General features: G+C 42.8%; 1 protein-coding gene across 1 annotated transcript in view; it reads left to right on the plus strand.

Moving 5' to 3' along the window:
- Positions 1–6660: 6660 nt before the first annotated feature.
- Positions 6661–16044, plus strand: part of LOC117267882 (neurabin-2-like) — a 42630-nt gene continuing 33246 nt past the window's right edge. Inside the window, exon 1 of the mRNA XM_033643944.2 lies at positions 6661–6788. The gene's annotated coding sequence lies outside the window, so the exon portion shown is untranslated. The remainder of the gene's footprint in view (positions 6789–16044) is intronic.

Raw genomic sequence — 16044 nt, forward strand, 5'->3', positions numbered from 1 at the left:
CTTCTCAGTGGATTCTGTATTTTATTTATTGTGTACATCAATCTGATTCATATCCACTGTCCCCAGTTCAGTCAGTTAGTTACAGTTTATTACGAACATGTAACTCATACAGTATAAGACAGTTAAAAAACAACAGGTTACTAAAGGAAGCATGGAAACTGAAAACAACATTTAATAATTTGATTTACATGTCCAAAAATGAGTTCCAGGAAGTACAAACCTATTTAGTCCCACCCCTTCTCCATAAATTAGTAAGAGTCAGTTATGTAACTTCCCATCATTGGTCGCCCCCGACACATTTAACCTTGATGGCTTTTCTCGCCAGCTTTAAAATCGATTAAACCACTTCCTTACATTGTTTAAAAAAGTCAGGGACATGTCCATGCAGATATAAAAGTGGATTTGCTGCCCCCTGTTGACCTGTTGCTGTACTGATGTTTGCTCTGCATCTCTGAAGCAACAACACCTTGTCCAACCTTGAAGCAGATGGGCTACAGCAGCAGAAGACCACACCAGGTGCCACTCCTGTCAGCTAACAACAGGAAACTGAGGCTACAATTCACCAAAACTGGACAATAGAAGATTGGAAAAACCACATTCAGATGGAAGCATGGATCCATCCTGCCTTGTATCAACGCTTCAGGCTGCTGCTGGTGGTGTAATGGTGTGGGGGAGATTTTCTTAGTACCAACTGAGCATGGTTTAAACACCACAGCCTACCTGAGTATTGTTGCTGAGCGTGTCCATCCCTTTATGACCACAGTGTACCCATCTTCTGATGGCTACTTCCAGCAGGATAACGCACCATGTCACAAAGCTCACACCATCTCAAACATGACAATGAGTTCACTGTACTCCAATGGCCTCCACAGTCACCAGATCTCAGTCCAATAGAGCACCTTTGGGATGTGTTGGAACGGGAGATTCTCATCATGGATCAACTGTGTGATGTCATCATGTCAATATGGACCAAAATCTCTGAGGAATGTTTCCAGCACATTGTTGAATCTTTGACACCAAGAATTAAAAAGGGGGTCCAACCTGGTGCTAGCAAGGTGTACCTAATAAAGTGGCTGGTGAGTGTATATCCATATCGGGAATATTAATGCATGGCACCAGCCCTAAATTCTTTCAAAGTTTTACTCTGAGCAGCTGTACGAACTCAGGATCCAACCGTATGAGATTTTCATGGTATGATAACTGTCTCAGAAAATATTACGGTTTCACAATATTACAGAATTTATCTTAATGTCAGTCAGAATGATCCTTAAAGGAACAAAAATGGAAGGCTTACCTTTGGTTTAACAAACATTCTATTGCTGTAACTGAAACTTGAAACAATTTCGTTAATGGAAGTTTGTGTAAAAAGTCTCCCCTTAGTCCAGTTGCATTTTATTTCCAATATCACAGACAGGCACATGTTCACAGTACGATAACCGTCAACGTTTATATCATGACATACCTGAAAACTGGTCCACTGCTGCAGCCCTTGTCTGCACATGAGAGTGGAAACATGATTAATTTTCAACATTTTGAGGAATGTCAAATAATATTTTGGAAAACTGAACGACAGATGCTAAGAGCATGTGCTTTCCTGAAATTCAGTGTTATATAGTCACATCTGTTGTATCTGGTGTGTCATTTATCACCACAGATAAATGTCAGTCTGCTGCCCTCTTCTGTCCACATGTGTCTACTGCAGCTCTACACACAGGTCAGAGGTCAAATTCGCCATGCATTCTTTTTACTTTGGGTTAGAAATGGAAAATTAAAACAGAAATGGCAAATGAATAACTATTATATTTTAGCACTCAGGATAAGCAGCTAGATGTTGAGAAGAAAAAGAAACTAAAAAATAAACTGATCCATGCAAAGAAAGGATGACATGGTGCAGAGCTGTAAGTGTGATATCAACAACATAACTGATTGAAGCACTGTGTTTTTAAAAGTGTTGCGTTTCCTCACTGTGACCACTGGAGGGCAATGAACACTTGTGATTATTAAAGCGACACTTACCTTCCTGGAAATTTTACGCTTTTCTTTGTTTAGCTTAAAATGCTATTAATAAGCTGACGGCACACTAAAATGTAAGTGAATTCCACCAGAGATAAAAACTCATAATTGTACCATTCTCATATGGTTCTAAGAAAACTTCAACCAATCATTGCATTCGGACCCCCCAGGCTAGTAACAACGACGCTTGTGGATATAAACTTTCTCCGTAACAATGGCAGACAAATTCGGACCACGGCTTCCGCCTCCAGCTGCTCCAACATGGAGTTGGCAAAAGAAAGAATACAACAGAAAAAGCTAACACTAAGAGAGAACTCGATGCTGCAAGAGCCAAAACTCGGGTCAACATCGGCTCTGCGTTGGAGCGATGGCGACGACTGATGCAGCTTCATCCTGAGACAAAAAGGGACGAGATGGTCGCAGAGTTTCTGCTGGACGGCTATTTTTAGTTTGCCTGTAATGTAACATAGGCTGTAACGTTATATATAACAACACAGCACAGTTGCTAATGGCTAACGTTAGCCTACTGTAGCGTATCCTCTGAAACATTAACGTTACCTTCCTTGTGCGTTTCCACTTACTAGTAACGTTAACACTACTATCTAACGTTAGCACTGTAACCTTATTCTAAAACCCATCAGTCATCACTCACTTAAAACTCCGGGGTTGCGTTTGACTGTCTTGGTTGTATCGTTACACTCGTTCTCCTCTTCCGTGTATTTAACGTTACCTTGCCAACGCCTACGTCTATAATGAGGACGTAAGGGAGGAGGGGGGAGTAGGCCTTTGGAGGAAGGTGGAGTTGCAGAAGGAGAGGGATGGGACTTTGGAGGCAGGCGGGAGTTGTGGATGTTCAAATTTTTTCTAGGTGTTGTGTCAAATGCAAGAAAGGTAAGAGTTGCTTTAATACATTCAGGTCAAAGGTCAAACTATATGAAAGCCAAGATCGGCCATGCTTGCAAGTTTTTGTGGGTTTTTTTGTTTGTTTGTTTGTTTGTTTGTTCTTTTCTTTTCTAGATCACTAGTTAATTATTTTGTTATCTCGACTGTGAAATTTACAATTGCAATTTTTTTTTACAGTGTAATAATTTTATGGTCTATTAACACAGTAACTCTGAGTATACATGATTTGTTTTCCTCCAACCCCCCTCGAGATACATTGCCTAAAATCAGCTGATGTGGTTCACATGGCCTGTCTTAGTTTAGGATTTCTCCTATTTCCTTTTTACCTTCTCCCAATAAACCTTTCATTGAGGACAGTCCCCAAAAAATGTAGGAGAAGTCTCCTGTTACACCATATTGTCTCCAGCAGAGAGGAACAGATTTACTGTCATAGTTAGAGATCAATATTTTGAAACCAAAATCTTTCCATGTTGGGCCACTGAAGCATTTATGCCAAGATATCCACGACCGTTTGCACTCTTTGTTTCGTTTGTATTTGATTCCTGACAATCATAATTTAGTGCTGTTAAAAATGTATTGCCACTTCTTTAATCTTGTCCCACTCCTTGTGTGTCACTAAATAACACTGTATCTGAAAACTTTGTTTGTCTGGCATCTGTAACAAGGACGGCCTCAGAGCATTCAACCATCTGCAAATTACCTTGACTTACCTGGTTCTTCATTTTTCCTGTACCTGCAGCTCAGATCGTCTATGCGTGCCTAGAGTGTACCCTGGGCCATCCTTTATGCACCCATGAGCTCCATGTCATTTTAGATGTTGGTGTCCAATCAAGTGGTTTGGTGTCTAAGCTTTATACTTTGTTATTGGACTCTTCTTGTGGCCCACTTGCTATTCGTCAGGTGTGGGAAAGAGACCTTGGTAATGTGTACCTCTACGAACAATTCCAGTCTGGTTTCCGCCCCTCCCATAGCACAGAAACTGCTCTCCCGAAAATCACCAACGATCTTCTCTTGGCAGCTGATTCCGGTTTGCTCCCTATTCTCATCCCCCTTGATCTGAGTATGGTCTTTGACACTATTTCTCACACCATCCTCCTCAATAGACTATCCTCCATCGGCGTCTGTCACACCCCTCTGGACAAGTTTCACTCATCTTTCTCCGGCCGCACTCAGTTCATTCAACTCAAGTCCTTCAGTTCCCAGCCCTGCCCTGTTACTTTAGGTGTGCCCCAAGGCTCTGTCCTGGGGCCCCTTCTCTACATTATTGATCTCCTCCCACTTGGCAATATTTTCCGTATATTCAACATCCATTTCCACTGCTTCGCGGATGACACCCAGCTCTACCTCTCCACTAAACCAAACTCCACCCTCCCACCCTCCTCCCTTACCACCTGTCTTTCCGATATTATATTTCCGATATATTGTAACATAAATAATTTCCCCTCGGGGATCAATAAAGTATTTCTGATTCTGATTCTGATTCTGATTAAATCCTGGCTCACATCTAACTTCCTTAAACTCAACAGCGATAAAACAGAAATCCTCCTCGTGGGCACGAAATCTACACTATCTAAAGTTGACAAACTGACAGCTCCTCCGTTTCCCCCTCCCCTCAGGTTAAGAGTCTTGGTGTCATCCTCGACAGCACACTATCCTTCCACTCTCATATCAATAATATTACCCGGTCTGCATATTTTCATCTCCGCAACATTAATCGTCTCCGCCCTTCCCTCAGCCCCCACACCACTTCTATTCTCGTCCATAGCCTTGTCACCTCCCGCATCGACTAGTGCAATTCCCTCCTCTTTGGTCTCCCTCACAAGTCCCTCCATAAGCTTCAAATGGTCCAAAACCTTAACCCCCCCCCCCCCCCCCCCATATTTGTCCGATCTTCTCTACATTGCCACCTCCTCCCGCTCCCTAGGATCCTCCTCCTCCATCCACCTCTCTGTCCCCTCCGCCCGCCTCAACTCTCTAAAGGCCCTGACACACCAAGCTGCAGATCGGCCATCGACCAAAGTCGGGCCGTCAGTCAGCGTCTGTCGCCCTAGTTTTTGCAGTGTGTCCCGCACCATCAGCACTTTAGTGTTGGCGGCTTTTCAGCCGATTGAGCATGTTGAATCGGTGGCGGAGCTTGTCGGTGAGAGAGATCACTCTGATTGGCTGTTCAGGTTTTATTTCCTCGCCCCTGTAGCGAGTGAATCTGCCTGTAGTGAAACCGGGGCTAACCGGTGCTTCCTCCTCAGGCTCCACTTCACTCAGCTGCCCCACAGACCCGCTGCTTCTTCACACTTTAACCTGAATAACAAACCGGAGCTAGCTGGGAGCGGCTAGCGGAGCATTAGCCGCAGCATGACCGGAGGGAAGCACAGCCAGTTAGCCTCCGCTAGTCTCTGAGCTAGCCCCGGCTCTCCGTTTGGATCCAACCGGAGCACCGAGCCCTGGTTTGTTATTCAGGTTAAAGTGGGAAGAAGCAGCGGGTTTATCGGGCAGCTGAGTGAAGTGGAGCCTGCGGAGGAAACACCGGGACCGTCTGGATGTAATAGTCCGTGGAGGTGCTGCGGTGCTCGGCTGCACAGATAGGAAACCCCTCGGCTGACAGGATGTACCACTCTGTCACTCCGCTCTCTCTCACGCAGGCGCAGAACGTACGTGCTACTTGGCCGTCGGATGTAGTCCGTGTAGTGTGTTCAAATGCAACTGACACAGGACGACATGAGGTGACGTAGAAGATGCAACAGTTGGCTTTCGTCACCGCTAGTTCTTTGATGTCGTTTTGGTGTGTCTGCACCTTAACTCACTCCCACCTGACATCCGCAACACTGGCTCTCTTCCAATGTTTAAATCCAGACTCAAGACTCAAAAAACTGGGCGTGGGGGAGGCCCACAAAAGGAAGCGGACCAAATATGGTCATCAACTGCCGAGCACAGGGCTGGAAGGCAAGATGTATGCCAATCGAGGTTGGCAGTAAAGGATTTGTGGGACACTCACTCCACAAAGCCTCAAGCACACTGGGCATCACGAGAACAGCAAGGAAGAGAGCCATCAAGAACATCACCGAAGCAGCTGAGAAAGCCTCCAGATGGCTCTGGATCCGGAGAGGAGAACCACAGGGACAAGCAAATGCCACCTGAACATACATGACTTTTACTTGTTATAGACAGGAGATCACATAGTTGCACTGGTACTTTCTCACTAAGTACACTTACTCAACACTGAACCACACTACTGTACCTCTGTCTACATTACTGACTCTTGCAGTAGTAGTGGTGTAGTTGCTTTTACCTGGTGAGGTCAGCAGATGTCGCTGAGTCTCCATCCTGTAACAGATGCTCTACACTGAGCTGTCAAACAGCCTGTAAAAGTCAAGCAGCCTCCAAACAGGTCAACACTCAGTTACTGTGAGTCACTGGATGGTGGTCATGTGAGGTCAGCTGGCTGTCAGAGTATTTATTAAAGGCAGTAAATTAAACCTTACAGTCTGTCAGAGGATTAATAAATGAGGTGATGTTAGAATGATGCTGATGTGTGTTTAATACAAGTGATGGGGAAGAGGGGTGAGGAAGAGGAAGAGGAGGATGGGTGTAGGTGGATAGACGGAGAGGAGGAAATTAAGAGAAGTGGCGGGGGATAATAAAGGGAGGAGGGGGAGGATGAGGAGGACGCAGAAGAGTAGGGGTGCAGAGGAAAGAGAGGGATGGAGGAAAATGATGGTAGGGGGAGGAGGAGGAGGAGGAGCAGAAGGGAGGCTGGCACTCAGTCTGTTCGCTCACAGGAGGACTCAGCAGCAGCAGCAGCAGCAGGACAATGGACTGTCTCCACCACGGATCCTAACGGGCACCGGGCTGTTTGGGACAGACTGGAATATAAGGTACGGTTAACGGAGCGAAGCGGCGCGCGGAGCCGCACCTGGTCTCCGTGTCAACGCGGCTCGACCTGCGTTTAAACGCACCGTTTGTGTATGAAAGAGGAGAGGCTGCAGGAAGGAAGCGACGCAGCGCAGCAGACAGACACCCAGCAGGGCCTGTCGTCCGTCTGCCTCCGGGTCCTAAACCGGCTGGTGACACGTTATAGCGCGGACTCAGCTGTAACTGCGCACTGCTAATGTCTGGATGTGCTGGATGTTATTGACGGGATAAATCAGAGCAGAAAAACACATCCGGAGTGCCCACGCCGCGTTCGCTTTCCTCCAGAAAGAACGCCACGCCAAACCCCCTTACAATTTTCACTGTTTTTAATTCTCGTGCTCATATGCTGACGTAAACACCTATAAGGATGTGAAGAAAGATTACCTCACATACTTTTAGTGCTTCTGTTGATTTCGGCGCATGAATAATTCATCAAACGTTGCTGAATTTAAATTTAAATCCAATTTTGACGCGAGAGCACGGCGCACACGTCGCCTTCCGCTCTGGTGTATTTTGACGGAATGGGGAAACGCAAGCCACAGGGAATAGTTGACCTTTTGACTGTAGAAAACGCTGCTCTGTGTTAAACATGCACGCCGAATTAAGGAGTGACTCATAGTGATTCATAATAGCTGTGCATTTAATTTGATTGCTGTTTATTTATGCTCCAAACTCCACGCGATACAAAAGAGTATGTTTTCGGATGGGAGTTCGGAGCTAGCAGCATATGTCGGGTATGCCAACAAAGCCTGTCTCTAGCCAGCAGCAGCAGCAGCAGGAGCACGCAGTGTGTGTCTGCCAGAGTGAACCGTTCACAAGGCCAGGCCCGGGACTCTCCTCGACAGATGCAGGGATTGTGGGGTTGAATAGATGGAGTCATTGTAGTTGCCATAATGTCCCTTCTGTTGGACACTGCGTGTGTGACGCGCACACAGACATGCAGAGATACAGAGATGTTGTGCAAGCATGGAGACTTGAGCACTTATTACTCGTGTGAATATGACCATGTCAGGGTACAGGCACCAGCAGTGTGTCTCCTATGCACACACACACACACACACACACACACACACATAGATAGAGCTGATCCACAGAGCTTCAGTCCTCAGTGACAGGATGAGACAAGGTCATTTTGGTCACCCAAACACTTCTCACATTTTCACACATGTCATTTAGAAAAACACAGGCTGTGTGTCTGTGTGTGTGTGTGTGTGTGTGTGTGTGTGTGTGTGTGAGTGTGTTGTAGCCTGTGTTTAGTGAAGGGAGGGGCTGCTCTCACATTATATAGATTATAAGTCAATAGTCATTTACCTCCATATGCTGAGGATTATTGGTGCAGGCAGGCTGTAGTTGTGCTATGATGGTTTCATTTTAGATTGTATTGAGCTGACTGAGACACTGTGTGTGTGTGTGTGTGTGTGTGTGTGTGTGTGTGTGTGTGTGTGTGTGGGAGGAAGAAGATAGCTCTGGATAAATACAACACACTGGAAGCTGGTTGCAGATTCATGTAGTCCACATTGATATGTCAGTCTCAAATGATCCAGCGTCTGTCAGATTACTTCATGTAAGACTCAGAAACTGGATTTGGAAATGTCATGTTTTTCTCTCCAGGATCAGCTAAATCCATTTTACTTTTGTGCTGGTTTTTCAAAGTAAAATCTACAATCGTTTCAAACTAACCAGTGCTCTAAATGGGACCACACATCACACTGTAGGCTGTTAGTCATGCAAAGAACAACAGGTAAACCAGTCAGCGTGGTCACTTTAAGTGTTTTTATTCAGAGACAGTAAACAGCCTGTTGGATGCAATTGTCAGAAACTGCCTTTAACTGTCTCGTTCTTATTAATATAAAGTGATAAATGAAAAGTTAAATAATTTTAGTTTGATATTAACAGCTACGAGGGCTGTGGGGGAAAGTCTACAGAATAGTATCGCAATATTTTTGTGTGGTGATATCGTATCGAGTTTTTATTACATAAATACAAATACAAAGCCCACTACAATAATATAGTCAGTTGTTTTTTTTTAGTCCACAAGGTACATTTTTCTGTAAAAAAAAAAAAAAAGGCTGAAGTGAGATGAACAGACTGGTATCTTATTAGATAAAACATAAAAAAAAGTTTTCTTTTTGGGGACATAATTTACAGTTACAACGGATGCTCCAATGTTTATTTAAACCACTATGAATCAGAGGTGGGTAGAGTAGCCAAATATTGTACTCAAGTAAGAGTACTGATACTTTAGAACAATATTACTCAAGTAAAAGTAAAAAGTAGTCATCCAAATAATTACTTGAGAACGTAATCAATCAATCAAAAATAATAATCTGCAAATTCATGTATTTTAAATGATACTCCTTTAACTAAAACAAAAATAAATTAAATCTTTACAAACATAACATAAATCAAGGCACAAAAAACACAAATATATTCTTATATATACTGTACATATATATATATATATATGTAATTATGTACTCAGAGGTGGGTAGAGTAGCCAAATATTGTACTCAAGTAATCAATCAATCAATTTTTAAGTAAGAGTATTGTTGCTTTAAAACAATATAACTCAAGTAAAAGTAAAAAGTATTTTGCATTAAAACTACTCTGAAATGTACAATTTATCCAAAAAGTTACTCAAGTAAATGTAACTGAGTAAATGTAACTAGTTACTACCCACCTCTGCTATGAATATTACTTGCATAAAAATTAGGCTTCGAATAACGTATCAATTACCAGCAAATTGAACTGAACAACGGCATTATGGAGAATCTAACCAAGCTAACAACATGTAGCATCTCCATATTGTCAGAAGTTAAGATATTTATATTTGTACGTGCAACACGAACAGCTAGCTAACGTTAGCTTAAGGCTGTAGTCAACAATCTGCTTTATTTATCCAAAGAACTTATATAAAAATAAACTGCTTGGCAACCAGACGTGAGGCCTGCACTGTGAAGCCTGTTCAGCTTACCCAGGATATGTTTTTGTCATCTAGATTGACTAAAGCCTAGTTCACATTACACCATTTTCACCCTGATTTTGCGTCACGGAGACTATCGTAATCTTTTGAGTGTTCATACCTGGTGACGTGTGTTTCTGTCAACTGCGTTACGACCTGTGTGTGCACACCACAAGATTTCTCCACTGAGCCCTCGCCGACAGAGCCCCAGATAACGCGGTGATGTCACCAAACTTGGAGACGACACATGGTAAAGGCATGGATATTCTTCCCAGTGTTGAATCAGATCTGCCTCCAGGGCCTGGGTCCAAACACAACGCGCTCCCCGTGATCCTGTGGACGCCGCATTGTTGTTGTTTCTTGCTGGTTTGTCAGTGTTGCCTTATCTTGGGAGAGAAACAAGCAACCAGGGCTATGGAAACAAGCCCAAAAGAAGCGACGGATATATATAGAGGAAGGCGACGTTTAGAGAGCAAGCCCAAATAAGCAACTCCACTTTAGAAACAAGCCCAAAGTCGCAGCTAATAAGCGGACCTGGCAACCCTGCGGCTTGTCCTCCTCGCATTTCTTCCGTCCTCCTGTGTGCTGACATGAGACGTATCCCACCTCTCATTGGCTGATGCTCTTTGTCAGTCGTGTCACACTTCTCCAGTTTTCTAGCATGCCAGATATCCAATCCCAGTCACAGAGGAGGGGGCGACTTGCTCGTAGGCTTGTTCACACATGAGGACTCGTCGTGACAGACTATCTGCCGACTCACCTCCGACCCAAGGTGGCTCTCAAGATACTCTGCGACATGTGTTATTGCATTATACAGTTTTGTTGTTGTTGTTTTTGCTGGATTTTGAACAACACATGCTGAAGGTTTGAGCCACATCAAAACCAAAACTGATCACATGAGCCTTCTTTCTTTAAAAAAAAACATTTTCAAGATTCGATCCAATCTGATCAGGTTGCTTCCGAACACCTGGACCTTGGTTTTAATGATTAGGAAGTGTCCTTTAACTCCACACTGTGTCCTCAGTTAAGTTCCAGTGAGAGTGATGCCACTCCTCAAATGTTGGCACCAAGGTGCTTTAAAATGTCCCCGTCCTCCAACAGGACACCCAGAGTGCAGACAGAAGTGAGAATGCAGACTGAATGACAGGAAGCAGCCCCGAACCGCAAAGGATTAGGGGTAGCGGGAGAGGGATGAAGTTGTTATTGGACGGGGAGTGTAAAATGAAATGTGGGCTGATGCATGTGTTTTTTTGTTGAACGGACACAAATGCAGAGCAGACAGTGGACGGTCTGTCTTTGTTTGTCTGTGTTGTGGATTTCTGGTTTGTGTCAGACGGCGCTCAGGGAGCCGAGGAGGTTCGTCTCAACAATGACAGGAAAAAAGCCAGGAGCTGTGTGTGTGTGTGTGTGTGTGTGTGTGTGTGTGTGTGTGTGTGTGTGTGTGTGTGTAAAGGTTATTTGCTTTACATTGGATTTGCTCACTTAAATTCACATGATCAGTGTGTGATAATCTACTATTTAGCAAGATAGTGTCACAAGACTTACTGTGGTGGCAGTCTGTGTGTGTGTGTGTGTGTGTGTGTGTGAGTGATTGTGAGTGTGTGCACTGTGGCAGACAGGGACATGAATGTCTTTCCTACATTCCCCAGAATGCCTGTCAGCAATTATTTCAACGGTGTTTATTATGTTTTATTAGTCTGACCTGCCCAAAAACAGTTTCAGTCTGTAACAACACAGCGTCCAATCAGCATCCAGTCTTTTAGCGTTGCCATGGAAAAGGATGTAAACTAGCACACACAAACAGCAGCATGATCGAACAAGTTTTATTCACATTCAGTTCAGATACATGTTGCAGCACAATGTCGCAAAGTATGTGATGAATGAGTGAAGTTTCGAGTGGCAACACAAAACTTAGAGTCGTTCTGAGGTTAAAGGGACTGTGTGTAAGACTCTTGTCTTGACACAGCTCTCAACATGGAGGTGGCTAAACCAGGATTAATACTTGTGCGTCAGCTCTATGCAGACCCTATGCTATAACCTACGCACGTGGCCTATGCCGTTGTGAGCATTTATACTTGTGCGGTGGTGTGTCTGTGTCACTCTGCAGTTACACCTCCAAAACACTAGTCGGCTGTGGAGTTTCTGTGAAGTGCGGTAAAGTTTAGTTGATTCAAAACACACATTAAACACACGTTAAACATGGCTTAATAGAGACAGTTTCAAACACAAGTACACAAATCAGCTTCACTATAACTCGCAGCATTCACAGACAAACACTTGTCTTTGTCTGGACACATTTTCCCCACAAATACAACATGCTAACGTTATTAGCACAAGCCTATGGTATTTTACATTGTATAAATTAGCCTAGCAGCTAGTGAACTTTTCCTCTACTCATATGAAACCAGGGACAACAGCAACATTTAACAAAGGTAACGTTACAAAATTCAGCTCCATTACAGCTCACAAGGTTCACTGACAAAACAACTGTCTTATACTAAACACGTTTTCCAAACAAATACAACATGCTAACGTTATTAGCAAAAGCCTATGGCATTTTACATTGTATAAATTAGCCTAGCGGCTAGCAGAGATTTCCTCTGCTCATATGAAGCCAGGATAAATCACACACAAGACTTAAAATGCTATTTTAGTGGAGACTTTATTGTCTTCACAATTTATTGTTTCTTATCTGTGAAATTAAAGTAAATCAAAGCTTTGTTTCCACTGAGGGAAATGGTTTCAGCTTACAGAGACAGACAGGAGGTCTGCGTCACTGTGATGTGGAGTTACATTTCTGGGGAGGTGCACATCAAGCTACGGCGTAGGGTATGGCGTAGGCTCTACGTTGATGCAGAGCCCATGCCGTAGTGAATTTGACCAGAGCTGATGTCATTCCTTTTAATCTCAGTTGCACTTGGTGCTAATTCATATGTTAGGATGCCAACACACTCAACTCAGATGGTAAATATGGTAAACAGTTTATAACCACAGATCTCTAAACCAGAGGAAATGTCAGTTATGTTCCAGCTAATTTGAGGCTAAACCTAATTAATGATGACATCACACAGAGCAGTTTGGGTCTCTTTGATCTAAACTACTCTGGAAAATCTGACTTTAGTATTTCTCTTGTTCAGATCCAAAGAAACAAACTGCAAGGCGAGACTGTGTCAGATTACTTCAGAGTGTGTGTTTGTTGTGCACTGATCCATGTTGAATCAAAAGAAGCACACGCTGTATCATTGTTTAGTGACAATGTATGTATGAGGACGAATCTTCACACCTCAGCTGTGAATTTTCACACTAATCCCACAGTCTGAGTCTGTTGGACAAATGAGACGTGTCCCTGGCTCCGTCCACATTTGATTAAGTAATCGTCTGAGTTGCTAAAACCATCTATTTTTCATTTAACCTTTTCAAGCAGCTCCATCCTCGTGTTGTCAGTACGGTGCTTCGCTGTTCTTACTGCGGTATGTTGAAGAGATCAGCTGTTGGCTGTGGGGCTGATGCGTCTCACTGAGTGAATGTCTTGTTGATGAAGTTTGTGTTTCTGCAGGCAGTGTTCCATGGTAAGGGATGCGTCATGTTGGATTTTTTGTTGATATCTGATAAGCTGATATATAAAAACTCATTTGACTGATTATCTACTGATATCAATATATCCAAAGGGTCCAATTCGGCGCACTAGATGACGAAAAATGAACACTTAAACAAACATTAGCATGATGAGAACTTTAGCTCATATCCTGTCTGCTAGCATGGAGGGGGAGGGGTTTATGACCTACACTGCAGCCAGCCACCAGGGGGTGATCTAGATGTTTTGGCTTCACTTTTGGAGAGCTGTCATGTTGTCCATCTTTATATACAGTGGTCTCTGATTTGGCGTTTTGGTTGTTACGATCTTAGTTTTTTGGAGCCATATTTTGACCAGACGGTGGAGCTAATCCTAATGCTAGCTGCTAGCTTTGTCAGCACGGTGCATTTACAGCTATGGCTAACTGTGATAATGCTAATTTTCGAGAGCAAAAACAGGCTTAAATAGGGCTGGGCGATATGACCAAAATCTCATATCACGATATAGGTCATTTCATATCCCGATAACGATACCTATCCCGATATAGCACATTTTAATCCATTGAATAAAAAGTGGTTGGAGCTGGTGAATCAAATCAATAAAACGTAATTTTCTGATTGTTTCACAGCGGTAAGTGCCATAAAAGCTTCGCCAATTAAAAAGCCAAGAAGAGTAATTAATCAATGTGATCCCTGCAAAAGATGGACAGACTCTAAACGACGAAAAATATTCCCGTAAAATATGTAATTTGTGTCACAACGATATAAACGTTAGAGCAAAATATGAAACGATAGACATTTTTCTCTTGTCACAATATACATATATATATATATATCGTCATATCGCACAGCTCTAGGCTTAAAACCATTAAACAAAATGTACTTATTATAAAAACTAAATGTAAATGACTGACTCACTCTTGGAGCCAGCCTCAAGTGGCCATTTGAGGAACTGCAGTTTTTGGCACTTCCATGGTTGCTGCTTGGATCTAACTCTCAGCTAGAAAGTGAAAAAGCTTGTTTCCCAAAATGCTGAACTTTTCCTTTAATGCATTTAGCCTTCTAAATTTGCAGGATATTAAACCACTGAAGGGCCAGCAAGCTAAGAAAATTCAATTGACCAAAACAATTGGAGCTGAAAGTTTACAAGTATTTTTCTAATGATAATTAAATTATTGTGATGGAATAAACATTTTCCTGAGACCCCAGATACCTGGATTAGATTGTTTTGTTGTCACAAACTTTGTGGTCACACGTCCATGTCCACCTGCTGAAATTACGTCTCTGTTTTTGTTTGCTTATTTCTAGTTTTTGAGATTTAGTTTTTTATATGGTCATAGTTTATCGTCATGATTATATTCAGGGAACCAACAGAATAGTTGTGTCTGTTTCACGACTTTGGTCTCATCGGTGGAAATGAAGCCTTCCTGTAGCACAGATCTGACAAACGCAATCAGCCGCTTAATTAGATTGTGATCATGAGAAAACAGTGTGATATCTGGGGACCACAGCGGCGCTCTGTATTCATGCGCTCATGTTGTCACAAAGCAAGTTTGGCATTCAGAGCGGCAACACGGAGACGCACATGACACGTGAGGTCACAGTGCATCATCGTTTTAATTGGATTATTTTGACAGCTCCTGTAGCGCCATGTGGGTGTTAGGAAATCCACAGCGGGGAAGTTTTTGTGCTGTTTGAAGTCATGTTTGGGTCATTTTCTACTTTAACACTATTATATTACTGTCAAAGTTAAAACCCAGCACTGGTTTCTGTTTTCTGTTCTGCAACTAATAATTCTGTTCATTATAGATTAAACTGACAGTTATTTTCTTGTTTGATTAATTAATATAAAATGCCAGAAAACTGGGAAAAGTGCCCCTCACAATTTCCTGATGCCCAACCTCACCTATACAAACTGCTTGTTTCGTCCAACCAGCAGTACAAAACCCAAATATATTGAGTGCACAACTATGGCAGGTGAAGAAAACCTGCAGATATTCACTTTTGAGAATCTGGAGTTTGTGCGTATTTTGGCAATTTTGATGTCATTTTAAAAGGGTACTGACGCAATTTGGATTTTAGAAAGCACTTACAAAATGGAAGTGATCAAAATTGAAGCAGCAGCGGCAGCAGCAGAGATAAACTGACTTTTCATCAAGAAAAAATGCATTTCACATTCCTGTAATGTGGCACAATGGGATCTTTGGGGTAATACGCTATGATACAATAATCATTTATTAGTCACACAGTGGGAAATTTGCATGATTACAACAAAGGGAACATTGCAAAACTAGAAGCATCTGGAAAAAACACAAAGCCGTATGAGTAAACAGTAAAAAGGCAAAATATAATTTGATGTCTGAAGTCAAATCCAAGATAACCCTGATGATGATGTTGAGAAATCTTCCTCAGAGCCATAAAGACATCATACTTTAATATTATACAGACTGTTTTCACAGCCTGTTGTACTCCTCGTGACCTTCATGTGCAAAACTGGTGGAGTGGCCCTTTAAGTGGGACAGCCTTGTGGCCGCACTGACCATGAACCACAGCGCTCCTCATCCAAATCTGTTTTTTTTTTTCCGTCAGTCTGTCAGTTTTAAAATTGATAGTTAGAGAACAGCTGGGAGACAAAGTGCAGTCACATCAGTGTTGAATATAATTTGAATGCAGCTTATGTTCCC

The sequence above is a fragment of the Epinephelus lanceolatus genome, chromosome 18 (genome assembly GCF_041903045.1).
Source record: "Epinephelus lanceolatus isolate andai-2023 chromosome 18, ASM4190304v1, whole genome shotgun sequence".
Lineage (NCBI taxonomy): Eukaryota > Metazoa > Chordata > Actinopteri > Perciformes > Serranidae > Epinephelus > Epinephelus lanceolatus.